The 10,648-nt window shown below is 41.7% G+C and overlaps 1 long non-coding RNA gene across 1 annotated transcript; it reads right to left on the bottom strand.

Annotated features, from left to right (window-relative positions):
• Positions 1–450: 450 nt before the first annotated feature.
• On the bottom strand, positions 451–2,028 carry LOC121396110. Its single transcript, XR_005962829.1, has 4 exons — positions 2,010–2,028; positions 1,317–1,358; positions 586–655; positions 451–473 (listed from the first exon to the last, which is right to left on the bottom strand). It is a non-coding gene; the product is annotated as an uncharacterized LOC121396110 (long non-coding RNA).
• Positions 2,029–10,648: the final 8,620 nt, after the last annotated feature.

Below are 10,648 nucleotides of genomic sequence, written 5' to 3'. Positions count from 1 at the left end.
TTTATGTTACAGGAAGTGATCAGAGGGAATATTAACCTCTCCTATAATAATAATTATACTAGTGACACTTACAGGAGGCAGCTTGGCAGATTTCCTGAGGGCGGCATATTCCCTCTTGATCACTTCCTGTAACATAAAGAAAGAAGCAGCGTGAGATAAGAGCTGGCAATCTAATATCATTTGTTCCCTATTCATCTAAACATCTATTCTGCATTACATACCAGCGAGTGGAGCATTTTCCAGTAATGCCATAACGTTCTCTTTGGCCCTCATCCTCGGGTCCACATCGCATGTTAGAAGGAAGTGCTTTCTGAAAAAGAAAGATATCACTGAATGTTAATAAAACATTTTCCAGCCGTATTGCCCTTGCAGTTACCCCTGGGGCAATAGCAAATGATTCCCACATGTAACAAGTCCATTTATGTTTTACTTACAGGATGATGTTCTCGCGAATTCGACCCGATAGTGATGTTCTGCGGGAAAAACACCAATTCAGTTAAATACTGAGCTAAAGGGGGAAAGGAATTCACAAATAATAAACAATGGCACAACCTTAGGAACTGATAAATAATAGAGGAATTTTACCATAATAAGAAGCGAGGGCCTCAAAATCCGTATATTCCGCCCTGAAGTCCTTCAGGACGGAGTACAGCGTCTGTAAGTAAAAAGAAAAAGCATTAGGGACAGAATACTAAGTGGCTCTGGCTCTGAGGAGAATAGAGACAGGAAAGGGGTTTGGGTTTTTATGGGGCAAACATGCCAGGAATAAGGGCATTTTATTCTGAAAATTTAATAAACGTAGTGATTGGAGGCAGCTCCAACACATATCTAGATCTAGATCTATATCTATATAGTGAACAAACAAGCCGCACTCCAAGGACTTCATTTTGAAAAATAAAGGTGAAGTTTTATTTCAACGTTTTGGCTCCTTAACTGGGGCCGTCTTCAGTAGAGTCTCCTGAAGACGGCCCCACTTAAGGAGCCGCAACGTTGAGAATAAAACTTCACCTTTATTTTTCAAAATGAAGTCCTTGGAGTGTGGCTTGTTTGTTCACTGCATACTAATGTGTTGACCAGCACCCAGGCAGCTGTGGATTAAGAGTGCAATATATATATATATATATATATATATATATATATATATATATATATTGTGTGTGTGTATGTGTATGTATATGTGTATGTGTGTGGATAGATAGATAGATAGATAGATAGATAGAAGCAGACAGACAGCTGCTTAAGGAGAGCTTATATAGAAGAGTGAAAGGGAAACACCAGTTCAGATGAGAGAGGATTGTTTTACACTGAGGCATTACCAGAAGAGATGGATTTCTCTGCTTCTTGTCCATCGTGGAAACCTAGAGGGACAAATAGACATAATCAGTCAAAATGAAATCAAGAGTTGTTCCCCTTTTAATGAACTCTTCGTATGATGCAGAGAATGATATTCTAATACAATTTGCACTTGGTTTGCCTTTTTTATTATTTGTGGGTTTTGAGTTATTGAGCTTTTTCTTCAGCAGCTCTCCAGTTTGCAATTAAAGCTATCTGGTTGCTAGGGTCCAAATTACTCTAGCAACCATGTGCTGATTTGAAGAAAAGTAGCAATAACAATAAATGTGTAGCCTTACAGACCATTTGTTTTTTGATGGGGTCAATGACCCCCATTTGAAAGCTGGAAAGCGTCCGAAAAGTATCAAACATTTAATGAAGACCAGTGGAAAAGTTGCTTAGAAGTAGCCATCCTAAAATATACTAAAATATACATTAAAGGTGAACCACCCATTTAATTATTTCCTTATCTATATTCTCCCATTTGTATGAAACATTGTTCCAGTCAATGATTAAAGCCCATTATTAATGCTGTTGATGGATTGGCTTCTTATAAATACAATATACAGTAACCGTATGGGCTCATATGCACAAAGCCACGTGGGACCCCCCAAGTGAATTTATGACACTCTCTGACGTGAAATCATGTGCTGAATCAGTTGAATTTGCAAGATTACCTCTTAAAGAAGATTCTCCGATGGGGAAAAAAATTAGGGGGCGGCACAAGGCCGGGCCACCCCAAGGGGGGGGGGTCTCCCTAAGGAACCCCTGGCTCTCTTACACTGTTCAGATATAGATGTAATTATATGAACAATGGAGAAGCCAAAAAAAAACTCCCAGGTGTTAATGGGCAGGTGTGAATCACCGAAGTTGCGGTCCAAAAATGCAGGAAAGGCACTGTAGCAATCTGTATAGAAAAGAGAATATAAAGGCAAGTTAAGGAATTTAATAATTTAATATTTCCTATTTAATACAGAGGAAAGCAGAAATGTATTTCCCCTAAAGTTTGAGCTTTGTATCAGTTCCAGCAGGTACTGAGCCTCGGTCTCTAGAATGCTGGAAGTTTTCTCACACAGTCAATTAGCAGACAGCCCTAAATAACTGCCAAAGTCTGTGTCTCCCAACCAGCACTAACATTAAAGGCTTCTCCCAAGCACATTTTAGGGGAAAAATCTCCAAATTCACTAAAATCAGGGAGAGGAGCAACATCTGCTTGGGGGCGTGACCCAACCTTTTCCCCTCTTGTTTTTACTATAGTAAAGGTTATTTGGCAAAATATCTCTGAGGGAATATAGACTTAACCAACCAACGGACTAAACCAACTGTCAAACCCTAGGCGTAAAGTCTCCTCTCTTCTATGGGACCTGCTGTATGTCCCCCACTCATCACCCCCAACTGTCCCCATGGCACGTGCCTCTGCTTCCCACCCCTAGTTCCTTATGGTGTGCTACAGGTCCCCAAAAGTTTCCTTCTGTAGATAATGTGAATATTTGCTGGCAGCCCTGCATAATGCCAAATCCACAAAAAGTCTGTGTCTCCCAACCAGCACTAAGATTAAAGGCATCTCCCAAGCACATTTTAGGGGAAAAATATCCAAATTCACTAAAATCAGGGAGAGGCACACCACCTGCTAGTCTGTGGGGGACATTGCCCAAATTCCCTCCTCTTTTTCCACTAAAATAAAGGTTTTTTGGCAAAAAAATCTCCCAGAGGGAAAGTACTCTTACCTCTCACCACAGGGCCAACCAACGGACTGAACCAACTGTCACACTCCCATGTGGAAGTCACCTCTGTCCCCTGCTCTTAAAGGGGAAGTGTCCCCTGTTGATGAGTGAGGTTTATATGACATTTATTTCTAATTAGATGTGCAGCACATACACAGACTATTAAGTACACAGAGCATTGCTTTGTATGTGTGGCCTATTGAGTCAGTGCAGTTACTGCGCTGCCATATCTGTTGGATCCATTCATTCATCAGCCATGGTTCCAACTGGTAGAACCGGGGGGTCCTTGGCTTGTAGTGGGTCCCTTCTTTAGCCTAAATAGTGGGTAGAGATGGTGGATCCTATTGTTCTTGGTATTTATTGCTTATTGAGCATTTTGTGATTATTTGGAATATGTTCAGCCAATCTTGCGCAGGGATTGAGGTTAAAGTCTGTTTCCCAAGACTTAGTATAGTCCGGTAAGTTGGGGTGTTTGTGTTCCAGCATGACGTTAGAGAGAGTCCGTGTCGGTGTATTTATAGAGCTATATGTTTCAAAGCTGGTTAGTGGTCTACACACAGTATTTCCTATTGATATAGATGTCATGTAATGTTTCAGCTGTCTGTACCTCCCCAACTCACCGCTTTTCTTTGGAAACATGGGAAATGGTCTTTTTCCATGCCTAGAAGGTGCCTCGATTGAAGATTCTGGAGCCCAAAAGCAGTTTTGTATCCCTTATGTTCAATCCCAAGTAGTCAGTGTTGTTTCTTATTGGGGTCAGTGGTGATGGATATGGAGCCAGTGAACAGTTTTTGTTTAGCTGGTGCCATATACTTAAAGGGGTTGTTTACCTTCCAAATTTTCAGTTCAATTGTTTTCAGATTGTGCCCCAGAAATAAACTTTTTTCAATTACTTTCCACATTATATGAAGAGCATATGTCAGATTAAAAGCCATCTACATGTTCTACTCTTCAGCTACCACCTAGCATCTGCAGTGGTCTCTGCAAATATTGGGGTCCTTGCAACACATTTGGGAAGGGAGTGTGGCTTTGGGATAGCAGCTATAGTAGGTAGAGATGGTGCCATCGTTTTATGGGATCTCTCTGTACAGGCTATGAGCAAACATAGGGGCTGTTCCTGCTGAATTTTGCCAAGTACACTGGAATACCTTTAATAATTGAATAATCAGCCAGTTTCTTAGGTGGCTATCAGTCTGTCTCTGTTTCATTAGGATGAGGGCCTTTGCAGTATCAACTGGAAGGAACCATTTTCTGTACAGGCTAGCAGACAGGGAGGAATCATTGTGACTGTGATTGAAGTGTCCGGGATATCTGTATCAGTAATTCCCTTGTAGTTGTCTAAGTCTAGGTGAGGAGAGAAAGTAGGATTGCCAAAGACTGGGATATGGAGAGCGGGTGCGTTAATCCACTTCCCAGTTTTAGAAAGGGTGTCCAGTATTTTTAAGTAGTTAAGGGGCAGCCCAACATGTCAGTCTGAGTAGTTTTCGGAATGCCTGCATTTTCATATGTGGTATAATGGAGCATCCTGAGGAGGAGGATAATTTTCATACATTTGTCTTTATCAGAGCACTTTCTTAATTGTGGTACAGGTATGGGATCTGTTATCTGGAAACCTGATATCCAGAAACCTCTGAATGACCGGAAGGCTGTTTCCCATAGACAAACAAGGGAAAATACTCACCACTAATTTTTTAAAACATTAAGCGGGGGGGGGGAGGTGCAATGAGGTGACCACAAAATTCACATAGACACATAGAAGAAATCCTCTGCACTTAACCCATTATCAATATATTAAGGACATTGAAACATTATGTGCCTTAAGCTACTAAAAATGCCTTACCCTTTAAACAAAACAGGGGTTGTTTTTTTTATTCATTAATCATTCAATTGCTTCATTATACAATTTACAAAGGGACTAAAGTAAAACTCTTATATGGACATTCATTAAGAATCATAGTTGCGCTGGCGTCCGCTTTGCCACGCTTCGCTGCACTTCGCCAGGCGTATTTTCGCCAGCGCTCCGCAAATTCACTAAAATCCGAAGTTGCGCTCAGGGGTAGCGTAAGGTTGCGCTTGCGTTCATTCGCCAAGCAAAGCGAAGTTACGCTAGCGATGGTTAATTGGCATACGGCGCCAAATTGAAGTTACAATGGAGGTATATGTAGCAGAACTACACTGGGAAACCTTCAAAACAGCAAATAAAATTTTTATTTTGCCCTACACATGTGCCCACTGTATAGTTAAGTTGCCATGAGTTAGGAAATGTAGGGGGGAAGGAGGGGAGGCCCAAAAAAAATTTCCATCGTTTTCAGCCTATCGCCCATAATAAAGAAAAAAAACGCCAGGGTTTTTTGGGACTTTTTTTTGAAGCAATCCCTATCTACTCTATTGCGCTTCGCCTGGTCTGAGGTGGTGAAGGAAGTCTAGCGTAAAAGGTAGCGTTCAGAACAATGCGCGTGTTAGTGAATTTGCGTAGTTACATCCATTGGCGCAAATTCGCCAGGCGTAAGGGTGCGAATTAACACTAGCGAAGTTACGTCCGTTAGTGAATCTGCGAAGTAACGAAAATGCCCAACGCTGGCGAATTCACGCTAGCGTTCGGTGCTTAGTGAATTTGCCCCTTAAACTGCAGGCTGAGTGATACAGGGAACTCAGAGGATCACTCATGTATTATGAGAGAGAATGTACCCCCTACTGTAAATGATAAGGATATTAGATGTCCCTGAGGGGTTATTGGACTATATAAAGGCACAAGGCTGCAGGCTGAGTTATACAAGTTTTTCTGAATATTTCTCATGTTTTATATACAGGTATCCGGAAACCCAATATCCAGAAAGCTCCAAATTACGGAATGGCTGTCTCCCATAGACTCCATTTTATCCAAATAATCCAAATTTTAAAAAATGATTTCCTTTTTCTCTCTAATAATAAAACCGTAGCTTGTACTTGATCCCAACTAAGATATAATTAATCCTTATTGGAAGCAAAACCAGCCTATTGGGTTTATTTCATGTTTAAATGAGTTTCTAGTAAACCCGAGCATTCTGGATAACAGGTCCCATACCTGTACTATCCCTGCTGTAAATTGTAGTGATATTAAAACTCACTGAGGGGTTCTGTGACCATATAAAGAGGGAGTCCTCAACCTTTTTTACCCACAAGCCACATTCAAATGTAGAAGAATCAGCGAGCAACAAAAACATAAAAATTGTTCCAGGGGTGCAAAACAAGGGCTGTGGGTGGCTATTTGGTAGCCTTTATGTGCACTGTCAGCCCACAGAAGCTTCTATTTGGCAGTACACCTAGTTTTTATGCAACTTAAACTTGCTTCCAAGCTAAGATTTCAAAAATTCGTACCTGCATTGAGAACACTGGGAGCAACATCCAAGGGATTGGTGAGCCACATTTTGCTCACGAGCCACTGGTTGGGGACCACTGATATAAAGGCACAGGGCTACAGACTGAGCTGTACAGGAAACCCTGAGTGTCGCTCATGTATTATTAGGGATAATGTACCCCCTACTTTATATAAGAATAGCAGATGTCACTCAGGGGTTCTGTGACCATATAAAGGTACAAAGCTGCAGGAAGCTGCTGAAATTATAAGGATTTTAGAAATCTCTTAGGGGTTCTGTTACCATTTCAAGGCACAAGGTTGCAGAATGAGTTAGTCAGGTGACTATCACTCATGTACTATTAAGGATACTGTACCCCCTACTGTAAATTGTAAGGATGTTAGAAGACATTGAGGCATTATGAGGCCATATAAAGGCAGAAGGCTGCATGCTGTGTTATACAGGAGAATAGAACTAATGTATTATAACGGATACTGTACCCCCTAGTTTGTAACGTTATTGAGGGTTTTCTTTTCTTTTTTTTTTTTTTTTGTATAATGATTTTTATTGTTTTCCAAAAAGGAGATGGGGGGGGGGGATACAGAAGGAAAAAGGAGGGGGAGTGGAGAAAGTGAGCAGGGGGGAAACAACAAAATGAACGAAAAGCATCACGACTCAGGCATCGTTTTTAAACAAAGCATTACACAAAGGCAATACAGCAAGAATTACAGTCCCCTCAAGGTTATACGGGTAGAAGGGATATAGCATGTTAACAACGTGTAGTAATGCTCAGAGTACAGATTGAAGAAACCCCTAATAACGATCTGTGTTATGTGAGTTTTGGAGTTCAGAAGTTGTCTATATTCCGCAGAGTCCCTGTATAAATACCACCTCAGCCATGTAGCCCTAAAGCTAGAGTGTTGTTTTTCTGTGAATGTAGATAATTCCTCAAATTTTGCTAATTCGTTAACCTTCCCTATCCATTCTTTACTGGTTGGTGGTATAGTGGATTTCCAGAGTCTAGGGATTAGGATTTTGGCTGAGTTAAGAAGATGATACTCCAGAGTAGTATCGGGGATCCCCTCCGTATTTTCTGTGTCCCAAAATAGAAGTATGCGGGCTGGTGATAAGGATAGATCTCTTCCTAGCACCTGGGAACAGGCTTTCAGAACTACCTGCCAGTAGTTTGTGAGAGCTGGGCAGTCCCAGAATATGTGTAGTAACGTGCCTATATCTGCTTTACACCTCCAGCAGGGGTTACTCGTGGTTGGATAAATCTTATGTAATTTTTCTGGGGTGTAATACCATCTACTTAAGATTTTATAATTTAACTCCTGGATCTTGCAACATCTAGAGCTGTAAATTAGACTGGGAATCCATTTCTGGATGAGTTCTTCTGAGACGTCCAGTCCTAGGTCCCACTCCCATGCCTGGACAAAAGGCAGCTGCTTTCTCTCACACTCACTTGATAGCATATCATATATTGAAGAGATTCTATGTTTAGGGGGGTTTCTCTAGTGCATAGAGTCTCAAAGGGCGTAAGGGGTTGTCCTAATTTGTTAGCGCCACCTAGATACCCAAAAAAATGCTTAAACTAGCAGTATTGATAATCTTGCAAATTTACTGTCGGCCTGGCCCGTCTAAGAAGATTTAAATCTGCTAATTGTCCCTGTTCCATTATATGGGCAATTTGTAGATGTCCATCTACCAGCCATTCTCGGAAGGCGGTAGGCTTGAGTGCAGATGGAAATGCTGGGTTATTTGTAACTGGTATGAGCGGAGATGGGTATGCCGATATTTTGGATTTGCCACTAACCCGGTCCCAAGTATTTAGCGTGCTTTTCAATAGGGGGTGGGAATTGTGTAATATCCTTCGATGGATCTTGTCAAACCATGGCAGGTGGATCAAATGTGTGGCTGTGGATTGATGCTCAATCTCCACCCAGTCCTAATTTATCTAGGTGGTGCGACCAGTCAATTATACGAGCAAGTGCTGCTGCTTTTAGGTATCTGGCACAGTCCGGGAGGGCAAGACCTCCTTCCGAATTTTTCTTATGTAAGATGGCAGCTTTAAGCCGTGGTGGGTGGTCCTGCCAGATGAATTTGGTGCTTTCAGATTGAAAAGATTTTAGCCAATTGGTTGAATATAGTAGAGGTACACACTGGAATAGGTAAAGTATTATGTTCATCTTGACCACATTGATTCTACCTATCCAGGACAGGGGTTGTTTGGTCCAATTCCGTAGATCTTTATGAATGTTTGCGTATAGCAGTTTACAGTTGGTATCAGTCCATTCTTCATAGTCTTTAGTAATAGTTATTCGTAGGTAAGTGATCTGCCGGTTTGCCCAGCTGTATGAGAAGTTGTTTGAGCGTCGCTGAATTGTGTTTTGGCTGAGCGATACGTTTAATGCTTGCGATTTAAGAAAATTAATTTTGAAGTTGCTAAGCTTGCCAAATATCTCAGAGATTGTTCAGGCTTGTGATTGAGGTTAGCGGTTTTGTCAGGAAAAAAAGGTCGTCGGCGTACGCTGCTACTTTATATTGTTTGTCTTTTATGGAAATCCCTGATATATCTGCATTCAATCTAATAGATATGAGCAGGGGTTCCAAAGCCAGGGCAAAAAGGGTACGTGAGAAGGGGCACCCTTGTCTTGTGCCGTTTTTGATGGGTAAGCGCTGAGAGAGTACTCCGTTCACTCTAACCCTAGCTACCGGTTAGAGAGATTGAATCCACTGGCACAGGCGGTCCCCGAAGCCGAACCTGGAGAGGCAGGAGAACATATAAGCCCATTCGACCCTGTCAAATGCTTTTTCAGCATCGGCGGACAGAAGCATGAGGATTTTTTTGTGCTTTGCATGGTGGAGTATGTTGATCAATTTATTGGTGTTATTTCTCGACTCTCTTCCAGGTATAAAGCCGGCTTGATCCAGACCTATAAGATAACTTAAGGATGTTTGTATTCTAGATGCCACTATCTTTGCTAATATCTTCACATCTGCATTGATTAGTGATATTGGTCTGTAGTTACCTGGATCTTCTGAATTTTTATTCGTTTTCAGAAGAAGAGTGATATGAGCTTGCAAGGAGTCAGAGGAAAGCGCAGTGTTATTTTGGAGAGCATTAAAGGTTCTTGTCAGGTGTGGTATAAGCAGATCTGAGCACTCTTTATAATACCCCGCGGGGTAGCCGTCTGGTCCGGGGCTTTTGCCATTTGGAGATGTCTTAATCGCCTGAAAGACTTCCTCCGCTGTGATATCGGCTTCCATAAGCGATTTCTGCGAGTCTGATAATCGTGGTATAGGTAACTTGTCTAGGAAAGCTTCTATAGCCTCTGCTCTTGGAAGGCCGTCAACAGTTGTGGGAGAGTCAATTTGGTACAGCTCTGAGTAGTATTTCTGAAATTCTTGAGCAATCTGTAGGCTATGTTGAAGTTTTATCACCTTGTTTGTTCCGTAAGCAGTGTATATGATTTTTAATGACTCTCGCTTTCAGCAATCGGGCCAGTAGCTTGCCACTCTTGTCCCCGTGCTCATAGAAACGGTGTCTCATTCTGGAGATGACCTTTTCCATAAAAAGTTTATGGTGTTCCGCTAGGGCTTGCCGTGATGCGGTAAGTCTGGTGTATATAGTTCCGTAGTTGGTGCCTTTTTATGTGCCATTTCGAGATTCCTGACCTCAGCCAAGAGTGAGTTCTGTTTAGCTTGATGCACTTTCTTCCTTTTGGAACATAATTGGATCAACGTCCCTCTAATGCAGCATTTATGGGCCTCCCATATGGTCACCGGGTTGACATCTGCCATGACATTCTCCCTGAAATAGTTTGCAATAGCTGTTTTAACCTCATTCAGGACATTATTATCTTTCAGTATTGACTCATTTAATTTCCAGTTACTCCATTTTGAGATATTTGTTTTAAGGGAGAGTTGCATGGATATGGGGGCGTGATCCGACCATGTGCAAGTGTGTATGTCTGCGCCTCCTATCGCACTCAGATGGTGCTGAGATAGAAAAAAATGATCTATTCTGGTGTATAGGCTGTGCCTAGCAGAATAAAAAGTATAGTCTCTTTCCTTAGGCCTGACTAGTCGCCAGGCATCTACTACCTGTAGTTGATGTAAATCTTTTGTGATCTTTTAGTGAATAATGCGGTGGGGAACGCTGGATTTTCCGGCAGAACAGTCAATTTGGGGATCCATAGGGATGTTGAAATCTCCCCCTAGTATGAGGATTTCTTCGGAGAATCTGAGTAAGAT

The sequence above is a fragment of the Xenopus laevis genome, chromosome 7S, assembly GCF_017654675.1.
Source record: "Xenopus laevis strain J_2021 chromosome 7S, Xenopus_laevis_v10.1, whole genome shotgun sequence".
Lineage (NCBI taxonomy): Eukaryota > Metazoa > Chordata > Amphibia > Anura > Pipidae > Xenopus > Xenopus laevis.
The sequence above is the reverse complement of the archived record's forward strand: the minus strand, read 5'-3'. Positions and strand labels throughout refer to the sequence as shown.